General features: G+C 28.9%; 1 long non-coding RNA gene across 1 annotated transcript; it reads left to right on the top strand.

The window, feature by feature from the left end:
* The first annotated feature begins 6345 nt into the window (after positions 1–6345).
* Positions 6346–7142, top strand: LOC112941350 (uncharacterized). The gene is made up of 2 exons (XR_003246490.2): positions 6346–6744; positions 6880–7142. It is a non-coding gene; the product is annotated as an uncharacterized lncRNA (long non-coding RNA).
* Positions 7143–9469: the final 2327 nt, after the last annotated feature.

Below are 9469 nucleotides of genomic sequence, written 5' to 3'. Positions count from 1 at the left end.
ACCTGATTTGTTAAGATTTTCAACTTGTATAATTTCTAATTGAGAACCATTCCTTACAATTATTTAATTTTTTCCTTTAAAGATTTGAAGATCTGACATATTATCTTATGTGTTTGTCATAGTAAGTTGTTGCACCAAAATCACGTAGATTGTAGCATCTTCACATGTGGCATTAATATGTTCAGAAGCTAGGGCCTATGGAAGATCATCTTCAACCTGATAAGAGTGATCCCACTTGTAGAAGCACTTCAAAGAGTGTAATTATTTCCATCACCAATTTGGTATAAAATAGGTGTGGATTTTCCTTTCTTAGTGTTTATAATCTACATATTTAGAATGTCCTGATTATTATTTAAATGTCCAGCAACCTTGAATCTTCTTCCTCTTGAGTTAAAACAAGGGTTGCATGTCTTTTTTATTATAACTCCCTCGACCCCTACCTTTTTGTGCCGTAAATGTCATGCTATAATCTTGTTGGGCACAACTTCCTCTCCTTCTCTCATGTAAGAAACTTTAAGAGCGTTGATAAATTGATTGAAGGTGGGATAGGGGGCTTTTCCCGACATAACAGTCCTAAATTTCATGTATTTTTGACCTAGTCCTCTGACAAATTTAATGTTTTTGTTGTCTTCTTCAATAGGCTTATGTATAGAAACAAGTCCATCACATATGTCTTTGAATTCTTTCAATTACACATCAAATTTTTTGATTCTTAGCTTAATGTTCTGCAAGTGTTTTTTAAGTTATAACTCTTCATCCTTTGTTGCTTGAAGGTAGGCTTCCTCCGAGAATTTCACATTTCCTTGGTCGTTAGGCAGCCCTTAATGTAATATATATATACTTTCTTTAATTATATCTCCCGACATTCAAGTTCTTAGCATAAAATATTGTTCATTCTATTTATTATCAGAAGCTTTCTCTTGTCCATTGATTGTCTTCCCATTTTATCTTTGATTGAAGTCTTAACTTCATTAGGTTTCTTTTTTCAAAAAACCTAGTTACCTTCATTACTTATATATCGGTTGTAGTGTGTGTGTTCTCTAGATAAAGATAAGATAATTAGTAGGCTTTCAGTTTGATAGGACACACAATCATAAGATAGTGCAACGAAGAAGCTGAAAGGGACATCTGTCGGTGAAGAGGAAGTCATTTGTTATTCAACAAGTTTAATGCAACATAGATTTGTGTGTTTTATACTCTGATAACATGTAGATGCACACAACGTAGAGAGAATGGGTGATATTATATCTTGATGATAATTGTGTACAATATGTATGTTATTTATAAAATTACGTACGATCACAAGTGAAGTTTGAGAGTCCTATTACAATTGCAAATTTAAGGAGATACATCAGAGCTGGAATAGGATTAAGGTTAGAATACAAGGTATACAATTTATATTCTAACTCTAAATCAAAGCAAATCGATCCGATCTGGGACCCGACTTTCGAACTATGATTCAACCATGTCAATCAATCTGTGGCCCAATTTCGACATTTGAGCTGAGATTAAACCAAATCTTGAACTAAAACTCAACTCATACCCTAGACTCGGGACCGACTCGAACATCTGATTCAGGATTTGACCTTGAATCCTAACCCAAAACTCGACCTCAAATTAAGATCCAATCCCGAGTCGAATAGGAACTTGGGAGTTGAGTCTCAAACCAAGGTCGGGAATCCAGTGTCAAATAAAGAATTTGGAGTCAGATCTCGAATTAGTACTAGAAATCAATACACGAGACTTGAGATAGGGTGAAAATTTGAGGTGTGATGTTAAAAAAAAAAATTGAAAAATGTTTTCCTTACTTTTTTGGAGTAAGTCAATTTTCTTAAATTTGAGAAAAATAAGTTGATTTAGAAAATAATTTTTTTCAATACATTTAAGCCACCAAACATGAAAAGGTTGAAAAACATTCCTTCATATCAAACACTCTAAGATTTTCATTCAGGAGTCGTTTGGTTGCTGTTAGAGTTATGCAAATACTAGTAATACATGTATTAGTCAAGCATATATTAGTAATACATGTATTCATTATGCAGAACTTAGTTATGCAAGATTTAGTTATGCCAGGTTTATAACTTCTTTGGGTGTTGGTTTGTTATGTTAAAAGTTAATAAACATTATATACTTCTTAAAAATAAATTACTATTTTTGCTATTGAGTTTGACAAATCTATGAACGGTCAATTGTTGCTAAAACCTTTTACATTGCAACCCAAATCCCCTAATTCCATGCTTTCACTGCTTCAAAAAACAGAAAAGGTAAAAAATAAAGTAGAAGAAATAATTAGCGTGAGACATATTCTCATCTATAAGGTACGTAAAAAATGTTCAATTTTATACCAATTACTCAATGTGAGAAATTTTAGCAGTAACTAAGCTCAAGTAGATGCTATAGTTGAAATGACTAAAAACATAAAATTCTCTGGAAAGATGAACAATCATTCTAGATCTAGAAATGTGTAGAGAGGATTTGAGAGTTTTTTAAAGATAAGTGAAGCATATTTGATTTAGAGTGAAGGGTAAAGTTGTCAATTTGGATTTTTATTCATGTATTAGTTATAAAGTTATAACTTATTTCATCTACTATCCTGTATAAACTAATACATAAATTGACTCATAACTTATTCATGTACTCTCGCTGTCCTATTTACTTGTTCATATTTCTTTTTTTAGATGTCCCTATTTACTTGTTTATTTTGACAAATCAAGAAAGGATAAAAAAAATTTCCTATTAACCCTCATTTAAACTTCTTGAAAATTTCTAAGTTTTGATTCATACTTTTTGAAATCATATTTAATAAAGGTAAACTTGTAACTTCACCATGTTAATTATTGTTATCTTAATATGTGTGTCTTTTTTAAAGTGGACAACTAAATAAGGACAGAGGAAATATTAGCAATATAGATTTCTAATTTTCTAACCATACATAGTATTTTGTGTGTTGAATTTTATACGTGCCATAAATATGCCCCCAAACATAGTAAAACTTATGCAATATTTTATACTTGAACAACTCATGTCTTATCTAGTAACCATATAAGTCCTAAGTGAAGACAAATAAGGCGTAAAAGTAAAAAGATAAATATTCTTATAGCCATAATTAAATGAGTACCATATAAGTTTTTTTCCCTCGTAAGGAGTTCTCCCTTTATTTTGAATCCACATTTAGTAGAGAGATAAGATGATCTATTTTTGAGAAATTTTTCAAAATGTCAATATTTTGATATTTAATAGGATTCAATGTCAACACTTTTAATATTTAGTAAAAATATCAAATTTTAAATCTATTATGTATCTTATTTAAATTTTCGTTATTTGTTTTAATTGAATGAATACAGTTGATAAATAACAAAAAGGAGAAATTTAGGAGAGAGAAGATTTTTAAAAATAAGATATTCCTTAATAATTTCAGCGGTTACAAATTCGAAAACTAAAAGCTAATTGGTCTTCTCCATAGCTGCTGAGTTCTCTCATCATCGATTATTCATATTTTGATTAATTTTTATTACAATTTGTTGAGTATTATTTTAACGAAACGGGATGACAAAATCGACGGCAAACAACTTTTGTATTTTTTTCTTAAAAGTGATGTTAGATTTTGTTTGTGAGTTTTTTTTAATCATATTTAATAAATATTATAGTTAGAATTATATTCCGATGTCAATTTGTATTGTCATTTATTATGCATTTGTTTAAATATATTATTTCAAGTTGACCTATTGAAATGTTTTTCGGGAAATAACATTGGACACATATATATTGATTAATACGAAATGCAAAAATTGTTCAAGTTCATTATATTTAAAATGAATACAATTATGTAATGAGATGTCAATTTGTATTATCATTAATTATGCATTTGTTTAAATACTAACCTTGTGTGACTTGCTTTTCTGAAATTAACATTTGACACAACTATATTGATCAGTACGAAATACAAAATTGATCTACTTGATTATATGTAAAAAGAAACAATTATGTATTCAGACTTCAGTTTATATTGTCATTTGTTATGTATTCATCTAAATTTATTACTTCAAAGTGACCTTGTGCAGTTGACATGCCTTTCTGAAAGTAATAGAGGTTACAACTATATTGATCAAAACGAAATACAAAATTGTTCAAGACAAATTGTATTCGTGTTTGAGAGGTCGCTGACCTATCTTTGTATTTGAAATCACAACGATTTGTATTTAAATACTCTATTGAGAACAGATGATGACTTTGCATAATATATTTTTTAGAGTTCAACACTTCACAATCAATGAAATTACATAAATATGTATCAAAACTATTACTGCTGAATCAACACTTCATAAGATCAAAATGATGATTTTGCATAATATAGTTGACAAAATAGCTCATAATAAAAAAGAATTCATAATAAAACAACATTAACTAAACTATAAATACAAAACTAAGGTATTTTGATTGTTTCACTATCAATCAGAACTATATGAGGCTTGTTATGTCTTGGGGGTGCCTCACTGTCACTAATGAATCCCACATCGTTCTTTTGTTGGCCATGGTTCCAAAGAAGTGCAGCGTATCTTGATCTTAAAAACATTCAATCAAATTTATTGGACAAATTTCCTTGTCCATAAGACAGCCACTCAGCATAAGCAAACATTTATGATTTAATGAATACACCAAATATGGTATAATCAATACAGAATATTGAAACAAAAGTGCGAAATATAATGAATACAATTAATATATATCTTTACTTATAGAGCACATAGAGCATAATGCTCTATGTGTACAAAACTAGAAATGAATTATTTCAACAATTTGGTACATTATAAGAGCTAATAAAAAATATCTCCTAAATACAAAAATAGAATAAAATAAGGAATACAAAATACATACTAATAAAAATGTACAACTCTACAAATTTTACGGATATATTCAATATCAATACATAAAGAACTAGAAATGGATGATTTCAAAAATTTGGTACGTTGACAAAGCTAACAAAAATATCCCCAAAATACAAAAATAAAATAAAATTGAAATATCAAATACATACTAACAAACGTGTACATTGCCATAAACATTTGCTAATCTAATCAATATCAATACACATATTAAAATAATTTTGAATACAAAAAAAAACTAAACTGCAAACTAACATAAGTTTTTTGAATAAATTTGATCTTTAAAAATTTCAACTAAACATGCAAAAATAGTTAGATATCTCTTCGTTTCCATCCTCTTCAACAACTATTCGATCTTCGGCGTCTTTTAATATCTCAACAAGTAGATGAAGATTCTACATTTTTCGTTCTAAATTGAATTAGATGAAGATTTGGCACAATGATTGGGTCCTGCAAATGTTTTGATCATCTCTCTTTCCTCCTTTTAGAAATGGATCATACATTATCCTCTATTTCTTGAGTAACAAATAGATCAGAGGATAGAAAATCAACAAAAATTTGTTGATTAAGTTGGATACCTCTAGTAAAGCCTTTTGGATTCATCCATTGTAGAGTAAACTCTAATCGAGATTGAAAAATACAAACAATAATTTTTAAAATTTTATGCATACAACAAAATCAAAAAAAAAAAATTAAAAAATAGGATAAAAATTATGAATGCCTTTATCAAAGGGATTCTTGTTGATTCAATTTCTGAAAAATAATCAAATTTACGGAAGAGAGATATGAACAACGTGAATCTTCGAGGAAAAATCTGAAAAGATAAATATGAGAGAGACAATTTTAAAAAAGTTGGAGAGAGAAATCTAAATATATAAAGATGGGTGTGAGTTTTTTTTTTTAAAAAAAAAACGGGATAGAGAATTAAGAATCTGAAAAGATAGGTAAGAGAGAATCTTATTTAAAATAAGAGAGAATTAATGGAAACGTGTCAATGTGAGATAAAGTAGGCAGAAAATTAGAAAACACAAAGTTCTATAAAATAATGATATTTTTAACGTTTTTACTAATATATATATAAAATATAAATACTTTAACTAATTATGTTATTTATTTGTTTTCCCATTTTTTTTAAAGAAAAAATAAGGTAGTTTGGTTTACGAGATCTACTGGAATATCCTTGAAGTAAATTTCAAAATAAATTTATACTTAAATTGATGGACGATATAAATGATTTAAGGTGTTGGTGCTATTTTATTCCACCTTTGAGGCAAGTAAATTAATTCCAAAATAAACTATAATTTGGGATAACTTTGTCAAAGGAGCCATAAGGCTAAAAGTGTCAATCCCAAGGAACTTAGAAAAATGAAAAAAAAGTTGAATTTTTGGCGTGAGGCCCAAGAATATTATTGGTGAGGAATACTATATATATATATATATATATATATATATATATAGAAGTGTGATGGAGAGTACGACCACTGGCAAAACATATATTTATACCAAACATACAAGTGTAAAATTGTAATTATGATTTGATAGTCCTCGTAAAAATTTGGCAAAAGATTTTTTATGTTCATTCTAAATGCTTTACTTCACTCTAGAAGTATCTTCTCTCCACTCTATCACTCTCCTCCGTTAAAATCTCATTTCAATCAGAAAGTATCATTATCTCCTTACTCCTCCATGGCTAAATCCTCGAGGGGATATACTCAACCAATCGAATTCAAAAACAAATCACTACTACTCAAAACCAAACAACCAACCCTGATTAATTTTTACTCCGATTGAATCAAACCCTTCAAACGAATCTCGAATCACCCATTTTTATAAAGTTCTTTGTTTTTTTAAAAAAAATAAGGTACAAACTGATGCTTACTTTTTGGGTTGTATAGAGCAAAATTCTTTTCACTTTCTTAGTTGGATGGATATTATGATTCTATCTTCCATTTCTTTCAATCCTATCTCTCTAAATGTTTTTTTGGTACTTATTAAGGGGATTGAAACTACATTAAAGAGTTAGTTTGATCAAGATGGAAGAGTGTGTAATTGACTGGAAATTACGTCGGAGAAATTGCAAGTGGGTAAATATTAGAGTTCCTTCAATTTTGATGCTCTGTTTCAGATCTCTTTGATGTATAACATGTTGCTTCTTTGATGAAAATGTTTGTCCTTCCATATATTCAAAAGATACTTATTTATTCAAATTTTTATTTAGCTGTAAGAAAATTGAATTAAACAAGAAGTAATTTGTAGCTAGGCTGAACCAGCAACTTCAATATGGATTCTTTTTCATGTTTTTTTTTTCACTTGAAAGTTTTATAGTACTTCTTAATGTTAGTGTATGATCTTTTATGTCGAGGAATTCTGCATTATAAGATTCAAAAAGAAAATTCAATGCTCCATAGAGAATAGATTCAAATAGTTTTCTAAGCTATTTCAAAGTCGAAACGATGCGACAGTAACTTTGAATCTGGTAAGGTAAAGAATTATGTATCTACGTTGGCGTGAACAAATAATATGATTAGGAGTAAAATTAGAGCATTGTTTAGTGGGATATTTTAATTATATTACCTTTCAAATTCGAAATGATTATTATGTCTCAGAAGTCGAGTCATCCAATTATAAAATATCAGTTTATCTCATAAACATTTATATGTTGTACTAGAGGCCTTGAACTTCTCTTTTGCAACTTGTTAATTAATGCAAACTTCTCCTAGATGAAACTTATGTATCGTTAAATTAATGGTTCTTTAATTTCTATTTTTGCACCTCTCAGTTTTAGACTAAGTTGCATGGACTCTTCACTTTCTTTGCTGCACCCGTCTCGAATTCTCTAAAATACACTATTTTTGGAGAATCCAACACACACATGCTGCCATTTTTGAAGAGTTCGAGCAACATAGATTTTAAATTTCTTTAGTTGACAATTGTTGTTTACTTGGTTTTTGAAGGTATATCTAAACTCCTCCCTACAATTAAGGTAGGTAATATATCACCAAACACATTTGAAATGATACATCAAAAAATGCTTTGGATTTTGAATTTTTCAAGTGGAGTTATATGTCATTATTCATTGTGGATAAACTAGACACTATAGCTTTACCAAGGGAAATAGCTTGTAAATAAGCTGGCAAAGTTGGAAAGGGATGTAAAAGAATGAGAAGGCGCAAGAATTGCCTCTGCAACATTTTTAAAATATGAAAGCTCTTGAACTCTTTTTGATATTCTTTTATCCTAAATAAAAATAGATTTTTTAATATTTGTTTAATATTCTTCATTTTTGCAACTGGCTGTTGAAATTAATCTCTTATATCTCAATCGCTTCCTGGTTATTTAATTTTTATGGCTCTCATTGTTAATATTATCTTTGTGCATTATGTTGTTTCTCTCTTTTATAATAGAAGACACTGAGAGTGTTAATAAAATTTGTCATAAACTGTATATCACAATCTTTTCTGTGATCTCATATGAATAGTTTTCCTTTGCACTTTAACGGGTGTGGTTCTCCTTAAAAAAACTTATATGTTTATAATAACGTGACCAATAAAAACAACTTTAGTTCACTAGATAGATGGATAACATGCAAAACTATAAGTTACCTATTAGCGATATAGTTTATCCTCCCTTGAAATCTGTTGCAATAGAGCATTTTACAATTAGTAATACTATTAAAAATTATCTAAATCTCATCTCTTGATTCCGATCTTATGATTTATAGCTCTATGACGATTCTTATTGTGATCACTTTATGTTTATTTTTCTGATGATAGCAACATGAAAACAAAACAATGTCATCCTAACTTTTCACTTTATATACGTACAATTTATATCTTAGTCTCAATTAAAGAGGACATGAATCATTCTTCTTGGAGGATCCTTATTTCTTTCTAAGTTTTTAGATTTCAGGAACTACTTAAGTTATGATTTACCTTTCGTTCAAGTGGACATAATAGAATGAAACATTAATTCATTAAAAAGAAGGATTTTTTGGTAGGTTCTTTCTTTTTCCCATTAAAAAAATTCTTCTTCTCCCTTATATTTGAAACATAAAGCTTATGAGAAGAGGTCATCTTATAGGTTCAAGAATGATGGATAACATGTATACCTCAATATTTTTAGGTCAACTGAGCTTCTACTTATGTAAAAGGCAAAATAAGTCCTTGAGATTTGAAAAATTTTGTGCCTTGTAGGAAGTAAATTGAAAGCAATATTATCTTTTGAGTTTTTGTCGATAAAAATCTTTGCTTTATGTTGTTTTGACTTTATTGGCTTTCATATTTGTGGGTGAGACCTGCCAAAATAAATAATAGTTGGACTTCTTCGTCTCTGGTGATTGCCGAATTCACCATGTGAATTTTGAATGTTCTATTTATATTCTCTTATGCTATTATCCTGATTTATTGGTATTTAGAAATTACTGAACCTTCCTTACAATATTTTCTTCTAAACCGGAAAGTAAAGAAACAATAAAAGACTTATGGGCAAAATCACTTGTTCCGACATATTCAGTTGCTTGACACTTTAATTGGTATGATTGTTCTTCTAATTTTATTTTTGATTTTTTGAATGATTTAATGGTGTAT

The sequence above is a fragment of the Solanum lycopersicum genome, chromosome 4 (assembly GCF_036512215.1).
Source record: "Solanum lycopersicum chromosome 4, SLM_r2.1".
In the NCBI taxonomy this organism is placed as follows: domain Eukaryota; kingdom Viridiplantae; phylum Streptophyta; class Magnoliopsida; order Solanales; family Solanaceae; genus Solanum; species Solanum lycopersicum.
The sequence above is the reverse complement of the archived record's forward strand: the minus strand, read 5'-3'. Positions and strand labels throughout refer to the sequence as shown.